Source organism: Rhipicephalus sanguineus, chromosome 10 (assembly GCF_013339695.2).
Source record: "Rhipicephalus sanguineus isolate Rsan-2018 chromosome 10, BIME_Rsan_1.4, whole genome shotgun sequence".
Lineage (NCBI taxonomy): Eukaryota > Metazoa > Arthropoda > Arachnida > Ixodida > Ixodidae > Rhipicephalus > Rhipicephalus sanguineus.
In genome coordinates, this window is record NC_051185.1 from 67,128,103 (window position 1) to 67,149,030 (window position 20,928).

The 20,928-nt window shown below is 47.2% G+C and overlaps 1 protein-coding gene across 6 annotated transcripts in view; it reads right to left on the reverse strand.

Annotated features, from left to right (window-relative positions):
- LOC119372051 (axotactin) overlaps nt 1-19,806 on the reverse strand; it is a 241,583-nt gene extending 221,777 nt beyond the window's left edge. For 2 of the 6 annotated variants that reach the window (XM_049419694.1, XM_049419695.1), the window contains exon 1: nt 19,491-19,806. The gene's annotated coding sequence lies outside the window, so the exon portion shown is untranslated. The remainder of the gene's footprint in view (nt 1-19,490) is intronic. The other 4 variants (XM_037642504.2, XM_049419693.1, XM_049419696.1 and 1 more) reach the window with 3 other exon arrangements.
- Between the last annotated feature and the right edge of the window lie 1,122 nt (nt 19,807-20,928).

Here is a 20,928-nt window from a genome sequence, read left to right on the forward strand (position 1 = left end):
ATCGAACCCACGACCTTCGGGTCAGCAGCCGAGCACCGTAACCGCTACACCACCGCGGCGGACGCAAGGAAAGTGCGGAACCTGAAGACATAACAACTCTGGAAGACGCTCAACTATCATGCACTCGTTCACGTGGTCTGCAACGCGGACCACGTTGATTACGCAAAAACAGGGGTCAATGCTTCCTACAATGAATCTGCCGAGAGAACCAGGCCTCTCATCATTACCGGTGACTTCAACGCTGATTTATCAAGACCCAAGAACGCCTGGTCTTTATACTGCGTGAAAGACCGCTTGAATGTGGACAGAGCATCAACAAACCTCGCTGCCACGTCCAGGACAGGAGGCATCATAGATCATTTCATCGTAAGAGGCATCCAGGATTTCCACCAGCTGTGCTATACCTCGCACTTCTCTACGCTTAGACCCACGTAGCCGCGGTCACAAACGGATCCGATTAAGAAGTCCGGTCCAGCTGCTGGTGCTCACTGATCACGGTGATGATGACCTTGTTCAAGAACTGTCCAGAACCCCTTCTACACATACACGCGGGTTCGTTAAACGTGCGTGCGTTCGGACAAGTTAACAACTGTAACGCCTGTAACAACTGCAACTGTGACTGTAACGTACGCGCTGTGCGCCTGCGCGTGCCACTCGGCTGTGTGTATATCCAGGGAAACTTTCGTGAATGAAGGTTCGTTACGAGTAACGCCTGTCCTGTGCATACGTGTTTCATCTTTGTGCTGTTCGGATTCGCGCTATCCAGTGTTGAAGTATATAAGCACTACCTAGCAGCTTACCGAGTCCGGTGTTCGTAACACCCATGTTGCTGTTGGCATCGTTTCGCAACTGTAAACAACTGGTTATATAATTAATATGCGACTCTTCAACGTATGATTATGTGTATACCACCTGCACATTTCTCTAGCGCCATTCCGTAACGTTTCGCTTAATGTGAAAAATTAAGCCACTGTCACCATTCCGCGCATGCTTCGCATAACACCGATTCCCACGGTACAGTGGGATCTGCCAAATTTTTTGTTTTCCTTTTGTGAAAGCTTTGCCGAAAATTGGGAGCAAATTGTAATGCCTGAAGAAAGGGCCCTGTCCGACGCTTTTCACGGCGTGAAACTTGCCGCATTTTTTTATTTTTTATATTTTTGTTTTCATGGCGAGAGCGAGAGAGAGAGAGAGAGAGGGGGGGGGGGGGGTACCTTACGGGACATTGATCTGGCCGCTGACAAAGTGGTGAGACAAGCGAAACCGTTGTTCCGCCCAAAGCCCCGAGCCTGCGATGCAAAAAGACCTAGCCTGCTCTCCCGGTGGAGGCTGGAGTGGGCGAGCTCTTTCAAGTCGTGCAGCGATAACGCAATCGATAGCACATAGAGGTTTTAAGCGCTAAGCGCAGCAGCGTGTTACCTGTTTGCGAGCAGCACTGGCCCGGGTTTTTGTCACAATGGATGGGCTTTTAAGCGCGGGTCTCTACACTGACGCTGTCTCCGCGTGAGATAAGAAATCGCGTGTTTCGAAGTCGAACGAGTAACCTATAGCTGTACTCAAGCCTGCCTCCAATCGTTCGCAACCGTGGCCTTGACCTGCCGACCAACGCAGGATTATTTCAAGCACAGGTACCGCAATTCCCGCGATGCCACAGCGTTAACTTTATAGAGTGTTATAAATCAGGTTATCCACTCGCGCCATATAACAGCCATCCAATCACGTGCGAGAAACGTGCACGGCAAACGTTATACACGGCATCGTTAAGTGCGTGAATACTCCTTCAAGCACAGCATCACATACTGCATTACGATGCTCGTAAGACCATCTTTCGCGGGAGTAAATCTTAGCCCTCCATATTTAACTCCATTTCGAGTGTTTCTTGACGCCCTTAAAAGCAGCATACGCACATGTTAATCGTGTATAAATGAAGTGTATGTCCTCTGTCAGAAACCACTGAAAATAATATGAATCATGGAAAAAAGCGCAGTAAATAGCATTTACTAGCACTTCATTTTCACTTTTTTTACTGACCATCGCGCTGTCTAACTACGCTGGTACGCTGCACGGGTGTGAATAATAAGTTATAAGGACATAACACAATGCGCAGCATTTAATAACATTGTGCACAAGCTGTTTATATGTGCAATGACACGTTCCTTCGGTGTTATACGGAAAACATATTCGACTGCGTACATGACGAAAAAAAAATCGCTGGACGGAGAATGGCACTGGAGCCAACGTTTGGACAAGAGGACTCATCTTCCTCACAGTAGCAACTGCGCCAGCAACTGTGCCTTCGTCAGTTGTGGCGACAGCCCCAGCGAAGATCTGTATCATATAGAAGAAATGTGTATATTCGTCAGGGCTGTTGCTGCCCTTGATGAAGGCACAGTTGCTGACGCAGTTGCTGCACTGACGAAGACGAGTCCTCGTGTCGAATCGTCGGCTCCGGCAACATTCAGCAATTCCTTTTTTTTTTTATCATTGCAAGCCTCCCCCTTCCCCGGAACTTATGTCTTGTCTCGACTGCATACATGGAATACGATTCTATGTACAGCAATTAACTTGTCTGATGTAGTACAGTATACACTGTCAGAAAAAAAAAAGGTGTCGTTTCACTCTTCTTTGCTACACATGTGACTCTCCTATGTATAACTCTCTTTAGAGAGTCACGTTCACTCTCTTTAGGAGAGTCGTGGAACGCACGACTCTCCGAAAGAGAGTTAGCGTGCCTTTTTAAAGAGAATCATACATCCCACGACTCTCCTCAAGAGAGTCAGCGTGCCTCTCTCTAGAGTTACACGTGGGCGAGTCACATGTGTAGCAAAGAAGAGTCAAAGGGCACCTTTCTTTCTGAGGGTGTAATACATTGTGACGCACTATACCAATGCAATACATTACATTTCTCTGTGCGGTAGTACATGAAACGCCACGGCTTTCATGCATACTTGCTGTTCGGAACATTACATTAAATTGCTCAACTTTCGTGCAGCATTCGTTTTTCGCATGAAAGGGCTACTTTTCACAAGAGCGTATATTTGCACAAGAGCCGCTCCGTGCTGCTTAGAGAAGCGCCAAGAGATTCTTTTCTAAGAGTCACGCCAAATTAATTCTTCTTTTTCTATCTCGAGCAATAGAGTGAACGAACCTCACTTCAGAAATCCGTGCATCTGTAGCCTATTTCGGGGTGCCGAAATATGCGCGTGCATACGGTGTTAACGGCATAAACAACGCCGCATAGGCTAACCACGTAACATATGCACTCCGAGCCCGTGCACGGCACGGCCACCCTGTGCCCAACGTCCGCACCACGATAATCCTCTCCCAAGCGCAAGAGGTCAAAGCGTTCTCATATATATCAACGGTTGCCCAAGCGCGTCGCACGTCTCGCACAGCGGTTGTCGCCGAGTCGTATTTTTTCTCTCGGTCTCGCGTTGATTATTTTTCTCCCGCATTTCTTGTTCGTGCCCGGTCTTACGAGGAGAGCTGCAGGGAATATATGTACACACTGCACGCGGGACAGCGTTGGGCAAAATGTGCCTCGCCCAACCGGTCAGGTTGGTGCAGCGAAAAAAAGAGCAACGTTAATGCGCGTGGCCGAAGGAGAAAGCTGTGAAGCGTCGCGCATACGGAAACAACCCGGGGAGAGCGTCTGCACGATGAGCTGAAGCTATAGAGCGCAAATGAGAGCCAAAACAATGCGTGTTTTGAAAAGGAAAATTGACAACCACCCGTTCATAGCAGAAGGCCACAAAGTAATTCATCACACGGGGTTCTCAGAAAATGAATATTAAAAAAAAAGAATTCTTAGTTGAAAAATTTGTTCTGGTCAGGGGATCGAGCCCTGGACGAACGCCTTTCCGGTACCTACGCTTAGAGCGACCGCCTTCGCTGCGGTCGCTCTAAGGACGAATTTTTAGTAGGCTAAGTAGCTTTCTTACTGAGAAATCCGCATGGATTTCATTGTAGGCTCGTACAACAAAATGGGTGGTTTTCAATTTTCGGATGGATGGATGGATGCTATGAGCGTCCCCTTTAAAACGGGGCGGTGACATGTCTGCCACCAGGCTCGAAGAAAAAAAAAAAAAAAAGCTTCCTTGTTTCATGTTGGCCAAATACCTTATCTACATTGATTAAATCTATGTTATACCAAAAAATATAAATTCACGGTCCATCTCTCTGCCTCTTAAGGCAGAATGACCTTATTTTTCCCCCATTATTTATTTTTGTTCTTTATCTCTACTTTTCTGCCACCAATACTCTAACCGTCTCTTACTTATTTCTATCGCGGACGTGTTCAGCTTTCCATTGTTGTCCCTAAAACCCAAGGCTTCATGTAGACTCGTGCCCACACGTATACCTGGGTGAATATCGCCACATTCAATCAGTACATGTTCCATCGTTTCCTTAGTTCCCCCGCAGCATGTACATTGTTCTTCTTCGTTACTAAATCTCGCTTTATAACTACGCGTTCTAAGGCAGCCCGACCTTGCTTCAAACAGTAAAGCGCTTCCCCTTGAATTATCATAAAACCTTTCCCTCCTTATTTCGTTTTTTCCTTTTCGGTAGTTACTCAGAGCCGGCTTCTTTTCCATCGCTGTCATCCAATAAGTCCTCTCCGCCTCTCTGACCTTCCGCTTAATGCTCCTTGTTGCCATATCGCCCGCACTGCCAGCCGTATATTTACTGGTGAGCCTCCTAGTTCTTTTCCTCCACTGCGTGTCAACGCTTTTTCTATACAAATACCTGAAAACCTTCTCTGCCCATCTACTCTCCTTCATTTTCCTCAGCCTCTCTTCGAATCTCATTTTGCTCTGAGCTTCCCTTACTTCAAAGCCTGTCCATCCCATATCACCCTTTACCGCCTCATTTGTCGTCTTCCCGTGAGCGCCCAACGCGAGGCGGCCCACCGTCCTTTGATTTACATCCATTCCTGATTGCACCTCTGACTTCATGCACACCACTGAGTTCCCAAATGTAAGCCCCGGAACCATCACACCCTTCCACAGCCCTCGAAGCACCTCGTACCTATTGTATCCCCATAAAGCTCTGTGCTTCATAATTGCAGCATTCCTCTTTCCCTTTGCTACCGATGCTTTCTCTTGTACCTCCATATATCTATCCCCCTCATTTACCCATACTCCGAGGTACTTGTACTCGCTTACCCTCGGTATTTTTTGGCCCTGTATTAATACTGTATGGTCTCCGTGATCATTGAATACCATCAATCCACATTTTGTTGCACTAAATCCTAGTCCTAGAGCCTCACACTCCCTTCCGCATATATCTGCCAGTCGCTGTATATCATCTTGACTGTCCGCAAATAAGACAATATCATCAGCATAAAATAGACCTGGAAGCTTCTGCTCAACCATCACTCCGACCTGTTTGTGTGACAAATTAAATCCAATGTTGCTACCTTCTAGCGCTTTTTCCATTCTCGCCATGTACAGCATGAATAACAGCGGGGACAAAGGGCATCCCTGTCTCAGCCCCTTGCTAATTTCAACGCTGTCCTTGCTACTTATTCCTTCCCATTCTATACAAACTGTATTTCCTCGGTATATTTCCCTCAAAAGCTGTACACAGTCGTCACCTATGCCCACTTCCTTCAATATATCCCACAAAATTTCCTGATTAACGTTGTCATACGCCCCGGTGATATCTAGATAAGCTACGTATAAGGGCCTGTTTTCTATTTTAGATATTTCTATACACTGGGTAAGAACAAACAGATTATCGTCTAACCGCCTGTCGATTCGAAATCCATTCTGAAGTTCTCCCAAAATATCATTTTGTTCTACCCACGCTTCTATTTTTAATTTTACTGCCTGCATCGCCAACCTGTATAGCACCGATGTAATTGTTAGCGGTCTATACGAGCGAATGTTATCCTTTTCTCCCTTGCCTTATAGATTAAGTTCATTCTACTTTTTCTCCAACTGTTTGGTATTTCCCTCTCCTGTAAGCACTTTTCTACGGCTTTCAGCAGTGCTTCTTTAGTGTTATGTCCGAGTTCGTTAATGAGGCTGACGGGAACCCCATCTAAGCCCGGAGTAGTGCGCTTAGGAATTTTTCCTTCGGCCTTCTTCCAATTGAAATTCTCTAGTAGTACATCTTCGTCGGTTGCACCCCTTTGCGTACTTTTACTCACCGGGGGAATCCCCTGGGGGACCTTTTTAAACGAATCGGCTGTTATCTTTCGGATGTAACCTAGCGCTTCATATCCTTCCAATTTATTTCCTCCTTCATCTACCATATGTTGTTGCATTGTGACAGACTTCCTACCCAGCGCTTTTAGGTGGCTCCAAAAAATCCTAGGCGCGGCCTTCTTCTTTTCGCGAATCTCTGTCATCCAGCGTTCACTTTCACCTTTAATTTTTGCCTCGACTAATTTCTGCACAATGGATTTTTGCTCTAAATATATTTCCCATATTTGGTTGACTTCGTCCTGTGGCCGCTTCTCCTTTTTTGCCTGTCTGTGCTCCCGTGATGCCTGACGTCGCATCTCGATCGCTTCCCGGATTTCTTTGTTCCACCAACTTTTTGGCTTTTTCTTTCCTTTCCAACAAATGGTTTTCTTCTCTATTTCCATTTCTTTCGTGATTACATGTAGCAGCTCACTATACTTCCAGTCTTTGCCTGGTAGTTCGTCTACTTTTTCCTCGACTCTTGCGGCTATATTTGTTATTTGTTTGTCATTTAGATACGAGCTGCCAAACTTTGATTCTATGTTCTTATTTTCAGTTTTATATCCCATTTGTAATATTATGCGTTTATGATCACTACCCAAGCTGTTAATGCCTTCTTCGTCTATTCTCATCTCTCTAAGTTTGTCATATATTCCTTCTGTCATGAGACAGTAATCAATGCTCGATTGCCTGTTTCTGACTTCCCACGTGATCTGCCCCTCACACTTAGGCCCCACGTTAACTATCTCAAGACTATGTTGCTCGCAGAGATCTAGCAATAACTTGCCATTGGTGTCTGAATATCCGTCAAGGTCATGAATGTGAGCGTTCATGTCCCCTAGAAGGATTATCTCGGCATCATGACCAAATTCTTTAATATCGGTGCTTATGCATTTCACTATATCCAGATTCTTTTCTCTGCAGTTATTGCCTGTCCACAAGTAAGCTACACCTAGCCACGTTTTCTTTCCACCTACTGTGCCCGAAACCCACATGTGCTCTGAACACGTTTGTTTCACTCTCTCCCATTTTGTTCTGCTATGAATTAGCATTCCAACCCCCCCACCTCTCCTTTCTGATGTGATCCTGTTACATCCTTCCCAAACATAATTTTCAATATGTGGTGGCTCTTCCAAGTCTCTAAGGTGTGTTTCTGTAACCGCATAAACACCTATCTGTTCCTTGTTTACCTGTCCCTCAATCTCTAACCATTTTGCCTTTTTTCTGCCACCCTGCATGTTAATGTAACTAATTGCAACACGCGCCTTCTCCCTTCTTTTACCTTTTCTCTGTTTTTTCGCTATACTACCTGTCAAAGAGTCCCCCTGGTTGTTTTCCTCATTACAAGCTACCATGGGCACCGAAGGGCCCGCGTGCCCCCCAAAAAAGCTACTGCGCGTCCTGCAAGACGCCAACCCACCTCATGGCCAAGCCTCCTATCGAAGTGTATTCCGTCTCTTCGAAAACCACCCCACCTGTGCACCTCTCTGTTTATTTCCACTACCTCAATGCCTTTCTCTCTACTCATCTGCCATATCTCTCTGTTTGCGTCGACAACCGCTCTTTGCAGGTTGCCGTCACGCACCGGTACTTCCGGTATTGTGCATACCACTATCTGCACCTGAGGGGAAATGGCGCGCATGTCATCGACCCCTTTCGCCAATGTGGTCCCTAGTTCGGCTGATTCGTTACTCAAGACGTCGTTTAGACCTCCCGCGATTATCACGAGGTTACGTCCATTAGACTTAGCTGCGAGTTTTGCGTTAGCTTGTCTCATCACTGATCCCAGCCTATGGCCCGGGAACTTTCCTATTAAAACTCGTTTGTCGCCTCTCACCCTTTCCTTGACTGCTTCTGCGCATGTAGCTAAATTCGAGTCCCCGGCGATTATCACGTGATCCGACTTTTCTGGTGGACTCTCCCGCACCTGGCCACTGCACCTGTTACTAGCGCGTGCTACTGCTGTTGTTTTGTTCCCTCCCGTTCCCAAGACTACTTCGCGGAAGGTGGGTCCTGTGTCCCTTGCACCTGTCTTTTCCAAACCTGTTTCCCCCTTCGCGCCTACCACTGTGGGGGTCGATGCCCCATTTTTCCCGCTGTCGCCTGCTTCCCTGTTCCCCGTGGCTACATTTGCTGGCATGGCTACCTTTGCTGGCATGGCTACCTTTGCCAATCCCTCCTCGGCTGACTTAAGCCTTTCCGCCATAGCCATCGTTTTTTCCCGCTCTGTCGCTACCGCTTTCTCCAGCTCGGAGATTCTCGCCTTGAGCTCATTCTGGGCGGCCATCATTATTTCCATCTTCGCCTCTAACTCGCATTGCTTACACTTGGCGTCAGCTCTCTCTGTCGTCTCATCCTCACAAACCTCTATTTTCCGCCCCATTCCGCATCCTGAACACTTTACGGTCTTTTTGACCATGGCTATAGAGCATTCACGCGGCAGATTAGATACACTTAAAGCCAAATGATATCACAAAACTCCGCAAGTATGTTACACTTCAAAGCACCTGTGCACCTTTCAGCCACGTGGTGGCCAAAAAAAACAAATATTAAAAAAAAAAAACACCCGAAGCGACTGTCACACCACTTTCTACCAACAGCACAAAGTTGTAAGCTCTATTAAGCTGCAATCTAGTGGCTTAACTAAAGAAACAAGCTCGAATCATGCAAAAAAAAAAAAAGCACTTATCTGACGCTGTCATTCCGGAGCCCACGAAAAAACACGTCCGTCCTCTAGCAGCACCACAACACTGACTTTCGTGACACATTCGCCACCTTGCGGAATTCCGAAGAACTAATTTGTGATGTGTTTTGTGTTCAATAATCTACGGGGGCCGGAAAGTGGAGGCAGTGACGTTATAGTAGAAGGTCAATCGTGGGACACCTACATCCGACGACATTTACTGCTCAGTGCTCGTCGTTCACGTATTGTAAAGCAGCTGTTATCCCGACGCTTTCATTAATGTGAATGATTCATGAAGTAAAAAACAAAAAAATCTAGTGTCCGTCCGACGAGCAGCGTTACTAACCGATTGCAAAAATACTGACGAGACCAAGGGATGACGTCATAATGACATCATCACGTATCAAAACAACGCCATCACATGGCATAGTCTGATGACGTCTTGTCATAATATCAAGTGATGTATACGTAGATGTCGAAATAGTACGGACGTCGATATATTCTTCACATCCAGACAAGCCGCGGTTACGCATTGAATGCAGTTCAGAACATAGAGTTTCCTAAAATGACCTAGAGGGAACTCTGGCGCTGCGATCGTTCAGCCACCATGGGAATGATGGTGTGATGGTGAGGTTAGTCACGTCGCAAGGCGTGTGACGCGAGGAGGATGAAGACAGTGCCGAACACAAAAGAAGTTATATTCATCGAGAGACACACATTACAAACACAGTAACTAGACGTCGTGCACGCGGTTCGCAAACATAACAAAAAGGAGTAGGCAGTCTCACAAGTCTGTGCCGCAGCCCGGTGCCTTGAAGTGGAACTCGTTGCGTGCTCGTGGTGCAGTCGTCGCTTGGGTACACGAGTTAGCGTCCCGCTGCAGAAGGCATCACCAGGCCTAGGCGTGGCCGCCCACCGTCATCGACGTCGGCTCGCTGGACATGGTCAGCAGCTCCGGGGTCTCGAGGGCGCTCGCCATGCCTGAGATGTCCGCAGGAGGCCTCACCCAGAGCTCGTGCCGGGTCACGCCGACACGCCGTGCCCCGAGGACGTCAGCGGCTCGAAGACAGGAACCCGGCCTTCTGAACCTCGCGCGTAGTTGCGGGTTCGCCCTGGGCTCTCTCGCTTCGTCTTGTCGGCTCGCCGTTCCAACAGCTCCGTTCTGCGCGAGCGACTTCTCTTCTTTTTTTTCCGATGCGCGAGCTTCAATGTCACTTCATTTTCGTCATCTTCTAGGAGATGCAGCGCTGTCGTCTGCTACACTCGCATTCTTTCAAGTTGCTTCATCACATCACCCCCCACTTAAGAAAGTTCTTCCGGTAGAAGAACTTGAAGGAACTGGAGACACGTTGGTTCGCAGACGGAAACACGCACGTAAGCACCACTGCACAGCACAGCAGTTCCGAGCCCCGCACACTCGGCACATTTGGTCACAAAAGTACACACCAGAAGAAAAAAAAAATAGAAACAAGTCACAAAACTAAAGTGTCATGATACCTGTGTAGTGTCCTACGACACAGTAACAAAAAGCGAAAGAAAGAACAACTTTTTTTTTTTTTGCTCTTGTTGCCACACGCTATGCCTTCGTAGACACATCGCTCATGGGTACGGCAACCAGCTCCTGTAACCTAACCCTACAGTTTCACGCCCTATAACATACACAGCGTATAAAACGTATTTCATCAGTCTTCGACGAAACGATCGCGCTTCCTTTCTCGACTGCAGAAGTTACGTGGCCCGTATACAGTCGCGTGTTTCCACCTGCCGTAGGCGGACTCTGTTGGTTCTTCTCGACGACCTTTGACTTGCAGGCGTCGGTCAGGAGTGAGAGAATCCAATCTGCTCACATCGACAATTGATTCCTTCTGTTGAAACGGAACGAATGATCGCTTGTTTGGATTCTGTGACATCCGAGATAGTGGTCCTAGATTATCGTTGGCGACTCTCTTAAATGGAGTATATTCCAGTGGTACTCGAGCAACTAGATCCTTGGGAACCGTTCTCTGACACGTGTGGCACGATTTAACAAATCGTGTAATGTCCGACTGGACACCTGGCCAGTAGAATTCTTCGAGCACACGGTGTTTGGTTATCTTAAGCCCTTTATGGCCCGAAAGAATCCCTTCGTGAGCCTTTTGCATCACAAAACGTCGGAGGCTCCTTGGTACCACAAGCTGCTCCACTTGTCTCTTCGAACGAAGCGTGAACTTGCGGTAAAGAATTCCCTCCTTCATAAAGAACAGGATGTCGGCGAACCTGGTCTTCACCTCTTGGTGAACTGTTTCGAAGCATTTCCGCAGGCTGCTGTCATCCTTCTGCCTGTCCCTGAGGTCTTGTGGGCTAATGTCCAAGTAGTTTACATCTGCTACGGGTAGCAGATTCGGCTCTCGTGTTGCCTGTTGGTTTACTGCTGTACCTTTTCTATTGACAACTGGTTCACAGGCAGCTGATGGTGAGGTCTCTGCGGAGAAGGATCTATTGGTAGCACTGCTGTAATGTTCCGCGCTGGATGACTCATAGAAGTCACGAATATGTCTCTTCCAGTCACTGTCAGGAGCGGATACATCACGAACGCCTTGCACATTGCCTAGGACAACATCATACAAGGGATTGTCCATGCAGATAGCTCGAGTCTTGCCTGTGAAAAACGGTGAGATTATCTCCACATCTGCTTCAGGCAGCTTGAGCAATGTTCTGTCCAGAAGACAGACTGATGAGGTGTTTCCTGTCAGTTTGCTGTCTGATACGAGGGACCTCTTCACAATAATGGCATCGCACCCCGTATCACGTAGTACTGTAGCAGGATGTCCTTCAAGTAGACCCTCAGCTGTTGGCATACATTTTTTGTATAGTCTAGGCGTTTGCGCTCGTCCGCGTTCCAAGCTTCCGGAAACGCAGCGCAAAGCTCCTGACGCTGGTTTAACGGCTTGCGTGAGATCTACGTCCTGTAACGAGCACGAGGCCTGCTCGATAGTGCTGGCCTTTTGGGGGCAGTCACCTGTCTGATGCTCAGTGCGGTGACACTTTGCACAGAACGGTGGCTTTGTGCTTGGACTCTTTGTGTTGGTCCAGCAATCGGTAGCTCTGTGACCCTTTTTGTTACAAAGAAAGCACTGCGGTCTCTCTTTTTCGTCTTGCCGCTCAGACGTTCGCGTTTGACCTGGGGGCTTGCTCAGGTTATCGCCTTGACCTTTGCCAAGGTTAATCAACCCCTGTGCCTCCAGGTAGTGGTCTGCAGCCTCCGCAAGTTTATCAAGACCTTCACAGTTTCTTTCTTTAAGAAACACAGTGAGTTTCTCATGGCATTGTGCGAGAAACTGTTCGGAGACGATTTTGTCTCGTAGAGCGTCGTAGGTCCGTTCTGTTTTGGCCATTTCTTGCCAATGGTCAAAATAACCTAATAAACGCCCGGCAAACTGCGTGCCCGTTTCAGAATTATCCGGTTTCGCTGATCGAAATTTTGTTCGATAGCCTTCTTCCGTGAACCTAAAGCGTTGCAGTAGCGTTTTCCTCAACGTCGCGTAGTCCATGGCATGCTCAGGTGCCATCCTACCTACAACACTTAAGGCCTCTCCAGTCAAGCAAAGGCTCAGTGATAGGGCCCATTTGTCTTGTGGCCAGTCTTGGCTCGTAGCGACGCGCTCAAACCGTTGTATATATGCGTCCAGCTCATCGCGTTCAGCGTTAAAGGCGGGGATGAGCTTATGTGGACTTTGGTAGCTCTGCGTGGTGCCTACGGGCACACCCTCGGGAAGCTGCCCAGTAGTTGTGCTACCTGCTGTCGCACCTAACTCATGCAACTTTAACTTCAGCTCTAGAACTTCCTTCTCTGCCTTTAATCTAGCGACTGCCTCCGCCTCGGCTTCTTTCGCGGCATTGCGTTCAGCCAGACGAGCGTCACGTGCCTCTTTTTCGCGTGCGCGTTCTTGGTCCATCCATTCTTTTAGTGCTGAGCCGCTCAACCCTAACTCCTTTCCAATTGCAATCAGCTTATCTGCCTCCATCATCAACCGTCACACACACATATGCAATGTGATGCTCTGAGATGGAATAAGAGCAGTCCTGTCTCGCGGACGCCAGATATGTGATGGTGAGGTTAGTCACGTCGCAAGGCGTGTGACGCGAGGAGGATGAAGACAGTGCCGAACACAAAAGAAGTTATATTCATCGAGAGACACACATTACAAACACAGTAACTAGACGTCGTGCACGCGGTTCGCAAACATAACAAAAAGGAGTAGGCAGTCTCACAAGTCTGTGCCGCAGCCCGGTGCCTTGAAGTGGAACTCGTTGCGTGCTCGTGGTGCAGTCGTCGCTTGGGTACACGAGTTAGCGTCCCGCTGCAGAAGGCATCACCAGGCCTAGGCGTGGCCGCCCACCGTCATCGACGTCGGCTCGCTGGACATGGTCAGCAGCTCCGGGGTCTCGAGGACGCTCGCCATGCCTGAGATGTCCGCAGGAGGCCTCACCCAGAGCTCGTGCCGGGTCACGCCGACACGCCGTGCCCCGAGGACGTCAGCGGCTCGAAGACAGGAACCCGGCCTTCTGAACCTCGCGCGTAGTTGCGGGTTCGCCCTGGGCTCTCTCGCTTCGTCTTGTCGGCTCGCCGTTCCAACAGCTCCGTTCTGCGCGAGCGACTTCTCTTCTTTTTTTTCCGATGCGCGAGCTTCAATGTCACTTCATTTTCGTCATCTTCTAGGAGATGCAGCGCTGTCGTCTGCTACACTCGCATTCTTTCAAGTTGCTTCATCACAGATGGGTAGTACACGGATTTGCCTAGTCTTCGTGCTTGTGGGCTTCGAACGCACTTGTGGCTTTGTTTATTGCTGTGTTTTGGTTTTCTTTCGAATAAAAGAATGAATCGCTGTGAACTTCGTGACCAGATTTGAATCGGTGAGCCTAAAGAAGTTAAAGTGGTGAAGTGAAACTGCTGATTTTTGCTGAACTTCGTTTTGCGACAAAGCGGTTGCAGGCGACGCGGAGCCAAACGGAGCCGAAAGAACGAAGTTTAGACAAATCCGTGTACTACCCATGATTCCCATGCTGGCTGAAGCGCGATGCATTGCAGCTCCCATAGACACTAGCGCCAGAGTTCCCTCTAGTAAGTATTGTAGGAAACTCTATGGTTCAGAAGACTTAGGAGCCCTTGACCTTTTTGGCTCAGCGTGCGCTGAACGAAGACAACGCTGACAGTTTGTATACGGGTGTGAGTAGTCGTTCATTTGAGAAAGTGTGTATACGACAGGAATGCAGGAAAAAGGAAGCTTTTTTTTTTTTTACAGATCGTAGCGCGCTTCGCGGTCCTGCCGAGTTGCCTCGGTGCGTAAGCCAGTGCGAAACATCCATAAGTTAATGCACATTTGGGTTACAAAGCAGAAAGCAGTCACATTATTTATGAAAGATAACGCATAACTCAGTGTTACATCTCACAGATACAGATTTCAGCGTTCCATCTCATATTGGACACGACTGTATACGTGCCTCAATATCCTACAGGGCAATGACCTTTGCTATGCAGCAGTATTCAGTTGCTCCTACGAGTATCCACGACACTCGAATCTATCATATCTTAAAAATTGGCGAATTTTGTCATTCGAACGAATAACTTGCCTTCCTATTAGCGCAGAGATGTAGAGGCAACATGAAAAGCACGACAACTGCATTTCATAAGCGCGCCCCCAACACCTGTCGGGATTATTTCTACTGCGCAAACAGCTGGTACAGCATTCCGGTTGCAATGTGTACCACCGCTGTTTGTCCTCCTATGCAGCACGAGACCCTAATTATAGACCGAAGAAAACGATGAATTGAACCGGAATGAGAGGGCTCGGTCGATTAATAGGAGAAAGTACACAGGAACAAGTCGATTATCATATTTTGCTTCATAAAAACCACGAAGTTCTGTAGATAAAATTACTAAGGTTGCGAAGCGGATCAAGGCTTACCAAACTTTTCCATACGTTCAAAAAGTGACGTCAGTTCCTCTAGACGCATTGAGAGGAAGCCTACACCTATTGTTTTCACTTATGTACAAGTGTATATGGCTCGTTAAGCGGACTATTTGCTCTTTACGAAGGGCAAATACAAAACGCATGTAAAACACAGAAACGAAGTGTCATGGTCGGTGTTGTTATGTACTTTACCTCGGGTGTTATGAGCGTTCTGTGTTTGAACTCTATTGAAAAGCGACCACTTAACATTATAGAGAGAGAGAGAGAAAGAGAAGAGGAAGGCAGGGAGGTTAACCAGAAGGTAGTATCCGGTACGCTACCCTGCACTAAGGTTGGGGAATAGGGGGTTGAAAAGAGAGAGAAAATTAATAATAAGTGAATAAAAAACAATCACAGCCACACACACACACACGACAGAGTTGCACTCGGAGGCGTTCTGACAGGCCAGTAGATCGCAGGAAGCCTAGTAGCACTTGTAAGGCCTTCTTCTGCGACGTTAAGTCTGGACGATGGCGTATCTAGTAGTCTTCCTTCTGATAGAGGCTGGTCGTCTAACTTGTTGAAATCATGACAAAGAGATCGTCTCTGTGTGCTATACCCCGAACAGTCGCACAGAACATGTCGAATTATTGCTTCGTCGCTGCAGTGCTCACAGGCGGCGGTGTCGGCCATCCATGCGGAACGCATACGCATGGGTAAACGCGACGCCCAGCCATAATCTACACAGAACGGTAGCGTCACCTCGGCGAAGTCTTGACGGAAGTCGAAGGCTTAACGTGGATGAAGGGAGTGTAGTCGTGTATGCATGGAATGTGGCAAATTCCAATTTGACGTGGTGCATTGGCGAGCGAGCATGCGGAGCTTCCGAGCAGCGTCTGTCCTAGAAAGAGGTATCGACAGGTCGCGGTCCTCTGTATGGGCTGAACGGGCAGCTTGATCGGCCCGTTCATTACCGATAACCCCACAGTGACTTGGTAGCCATTGAAATGTAATGTGGTGTCTATCTCGGTTAGGTGGCAGTCTCAAATACCAACTGTTCGTTCGAATCGCGACGTAAAGTCGACAGTGTGAAACTGCAGTGCCGCCTTGGAGTCGCAGAAAATTGTCCACCTTTTTCTCATTTGGTCATTGATGAAAAGCAGCGCGGCGCGAAGCGCTGTAAGCTCTACTGCCGTCAATGTTGTTGGGTGAGCCGTCCTGAATGTGATAGCTGTGGCGATCGTTGGAATCACGACCGCCGCTGTTGAGCTGCTAGGTAGGACGGAGCCGTCGGTGTTTAGACCCGCCTCAGAGTGGCGACCATAGCCATCGCCAAGGGCCACCTCGTAAAGACTCATATTGAGGTTTAAGCGCTGAGGACACACATAAGACATTTTGCCCGGACCCCACACCACCACCTAGCCTCTCTACCATCGGACAAACCACGCACCTCCTTTTGCCGAGCAGTAACCGCGCATGTGGAACCACTACCAACTGGCTTCGGGCCTGCGGCGAGACCTTCGGTTCCTCCATGGTGCTTAAGCAGCCAATCATCAACATGACAATACCAGGCGTCCAGAAAAAAAACAAGATCTGTTAGCACCAGCTCTTAAACAGCTCGGCTTACTTTTATTGTACTTAGCTTTTAAAAGTTTTCGCATTAAGTATACTCACAATTTTATCATTTTTTTGTATCACAATGCATTGAAAGCGAACAGTTAAGTCGGTGATCGCCACAACCGGTGCAATTTGTACGCATATAACTAACACGTCGTAAGGGCACTTAACATAAACTTCTAAAGGCATCGTAGCGACGTCCAGCTTCCCGAACAAAAAAAAATAAGAACGGACAAGAAAAGAAAAGGCAATTATATCGTTCTAAGATGTCGGACTGTGTGTGGACAGCATAATAAGCAATCATAGTGACGAACGAGTTGATCTCTTTTATCCTTTTACGACACGGCGTAATCGCTTGGAGACGTGACTTACTTATACCATTTCTCTGAGCTAATGGCAAAGAAGAGACCACAAACACTGAGCTTAAATTAAGCTCTCTTTTTACCTCGATTCCTTTTTATATCACTACTGGGTGGAACCTTTCGCTGCCACGATAACCTTGGTGAAGGCAGTGTTTAACGAGGCGTTGAACGTCGGGCGTTTCGGCAGGAACTTCGAAATATTTTTGTTCGCACTTTCGGACTGCTTGCCGCCAGCAGATAACTCTTTCATGTAATCTGAGTAGGTCGTTAAATGCGTTTTGCGAAAAAATACGGCGTGACTGACTGTACGAAATTTCGATATTTAATTACGATGTAATTGTGATTGATTGCCGTATAATATACAACTATTTGTTCTGGCACTTCCACTCACTTTATGTTTGTTTATTTATTTATTTATTTAATTATTTATTTATTTATTTATTTATTTATTCGTTTATTCATACTGTTAGCCTAAAGGCCGGTACAGGGCGGAGCAATCATAAAATAATTCCTCGAAGATCGCTCTACACACGAGCTCTACGCAATCAAATCATAAAATACGACACGTCTGCCCAGTTTTACACAAATCTACAGCAATCAAACTCAACCAATCACTTCAGCGTTCAGAGCCTCGGCCTCATATTATCTAAATTTCACGCATTTATTGACAGTTGATCGTGATTCCTGTCTGAAAGAGTTGAAACTCCACGAACGCTAAAAAATGTAAGCGCTAAAAAACTACTAGCACAAAAAAGGAGGAAGCTGACAACGGGCTGGAGCTACGAAAAACTCTTTGTTTGAGTCACTCTCACCGGGTTAGATACACATTTTGATAGTGTAGCGCCAGCGCAATATCGAAGTGGAAGCAAAAAAAATCAAATATAACAGAGATATGAATATGTGATAGCACTTGCAGTATAAAAAAGGTGCAAATGACAGCTGCGCAGGTCAAAAGGAGCCCTGCTGAAATTGATATTCAGAAGCGTGCAATGATATTGAAACCTCGCTTATATAAACACACCATCGTTCTTCCTGATAACGAACGCTTCTACAGCAAGCCGAGATGAACAGCTCTCACTTTTGTCTAGTACCTTAGTGCCACGGAAAATCGGCTCGCACCCGGCACTCACATGCAGAGATGTGCGCGACCAAATGCGCATACTTGTTCTCTTTCTTCTTAGCACTTAGTGCGTGCTCCCTAAGTCCATCATTGATGCATCTTTCGAACTGGCCGATGTACAATTTCTAACACGACATGGAAATGGAGTATACAACACCAACAGCCACACCATGACATGTGTATTTAAACTCAGTGAGTGTGACTCAAATAAACAGTTGTTAGTATAGCACCAGTCCGTTGCCTTGTTCCCCTTTTTTGTGCTCGTCGTTTTTTTAGCGCTTACTCCTTTAATGTTCATGAATGGCCAACTATAGCCCAACAGTTCGTTCTGTTAGAACTCCAAGCTCACTTCTTAGGCCGCTTAATTTGTCCAGTTACAAGAAGAAAAAGATTTAGCGCGCTGTGCGAAGCTAAATTTTGAAGAACAAAAGAAAGGTGATGAAATAGAAAGCGTCAGAGACTTTACGCTGAACGGTAAGTGATTCATTTCTTTCCCCCGTTTATTAAACGCCATGAAATAGACGCTAACGTCGCAGTTTACTTCCACATAAATTTATGCCGCTTTGGAACAGTCAAAGTGAAGGCTATTGTTCTTTTTTATTCTAATTGAAATGCCAAGCGCGAATTCACGATCTCTATTCGATCATCTAGAAAGCAAAACAAACAATTGGAAGATCAGCATTCTAAATACGTGCACGTCGTTTCGTTCCAGCCGCATATTATCTGTATACTTATTTGTAAACTCGTTTGTTTGTTAAAAGCACACTTTGCAGACATAACCTCGGAACCTGTAGGAAAGAGTTGGTCTCGTCTGCTTAAGGATGACTTAACGGAAAAAGGAAGAGGGAGATCCGTCGCTGCGCATTATATAGATTTGAAATGATTGAAGCATGAGGTACGTACCTCTATTTTTCGACGAGTTCATTTCAAATGCCCGGTACCATACATTGAAATCTGTATTTTAAAGTAGTGCTGAACTTTGCTCACTGGCGCCAAGGGGCATCACTAGTGGTAGCTCCTTGCACAGAAAATAATGATGTTTTGGTCAGTGTTTAGTGTTTTAGAAAAGCATGTTTTAGTTGCCAGGCAACAGACAAGCCTTGTTAAGTACGCTGATTGGTCATTTAAGCTCCGTCGTAATGGACACAAAGTCCATCGGAACTTCAGCGCAAACAGCATTGAGGTCAACGTTTGGTCGCGATGCGACCTCTCGAGCGCTGTCACTTAACTCCTCTTCGGCCGTCGCGCAAAAAAAAAGTTTCAGAGATCATATTCCGAGAAGCCGCTTTATAGTGCCAAAGCTATGCCAGCATCGCTTATCTATTTATTTCAATGTACCCCCATGGTAACCACGGTGAGCATTGGATAAGATGGGGCATCGTGGTGTAAATGACAGAAAGAAAAAAAAGAAAAACGACACATGACATCCAAAAATGTTTAAAATAATACCGTGCTAGGAAAACATTGTTGCAAATAATGTTGAATGGGAAAGAAATACAGAGTGAAGATGGACAGTTCCTCAAACGCCGTTATCCGCTACTACTTGGTATGTACCACTGTCAGAGAGCGAGAAAATCGTAGACTCACCTTCCAGGACAAACCGCGGCGCTCCTCCGTAACTCCCTCGAGTTGGAGTTTTCACCGATGTCAACTCCAGTGAAATGACAGGGGGTCGGAAGGACAGTGGAAGAAGCTCCGAAAACTAAAGTGAAATAGAGAAAACCAAAGCCGCTCGAAGAAGGTATCCACTGCGGACGTCTGAGTCGCGTGTAGCCGGAGGATCAGCTTGCACGGAGTCCGGTCGCACGGAAGTCGGCGACGACGTCGACGTCCCCCAAGTTCCGCAGGAGACGGCGAGGAGAAGAACCGCCGCTGAGAGCGTTCGTGTCGTCTACAGAGATCACACGACGACGCGCATGGGCCGTTATCGACGCGCGAAGTGCGTATCCGGAGTCGCGGAGCGCTCACTCTGGAGCACTACAGAGAAGTGCGTGGCCGGTTACGATATTCTTTGCGCCGCCGCGGGCCACTACACAAACACGCGTTGTCGTGGAGAGCGGCGTGCCGCACTACCCCTCGCTCGGCGAGGCGCGCAACATCTGTCGCGCGGGAAAAAATTATATTCCTCTCTCGCGGGTGTTGGTGGGGGACCTCGCACGGTGAGGACGCCGCCGCCGCCTCGCGCTCAGGCAGCACGTGATTGCCGGCGAAACGAACAACCGGCTCGAACAGCCGCGCCGGACCGGAACCGGCAGCCCGCGCGCGTCCCGCGTAAGCGGTGCGGTTACGAGAATGCTTCACAGATGGCGCCAGCGTTATTAACCGCGAAAATATAGGCCGCTGTCGTTGGCACAATACGTGAGCTTGTCATGCATAGAGTTAATATACTATTAACTCTACGTTGTCATGTCGCCCTGGCTAACCGAAGGTGTAATATAGTGAACTAGAATTTTAGTTCAATATATAGTCTAGTTCAATATAGTGAGCTTAGTACAGAGTAATTCTAGTTCAGTATAGTGAACTAGAATTCTAGTTATAGTAGAATTCTAGTATAGTGAAATAGAATTCTAGCTTTCTAGTTCACTACAGTGTAAGCAAGACATGCTTTTATTAACTGTACAAATGCTATAGAACGAGATCAAACCTTCAAGAGATGAGAAGGCGACGACACGAGCATCTTGTGTGATTGCTTTCTTGTGCATTATTGCGCTGGCTTAATTTCTTCATTTATCAATGAACTACCGACTCGTCCTGCAATCCGTTTGTATCAGTCATTTTTTTACTCTTTTGCTTCTTTATTTACAAGAATTACAAGAAATGTACACCATACACTGCGTGTGAGCACTCGTGTTCTGGCAACATTTCTCTCGTGGGACCATTGCGTTAGTTTGTGATGCAACGTTCACGTCACGCAATGACGATTGGTCTGATGTGATCCTGGATTGGTACGATTGAATTAAAAGAAAGAGACATTTGCTAACGACGCCGTTGTCTCAAATTCTCAAAATATAACAGGTGGATATAC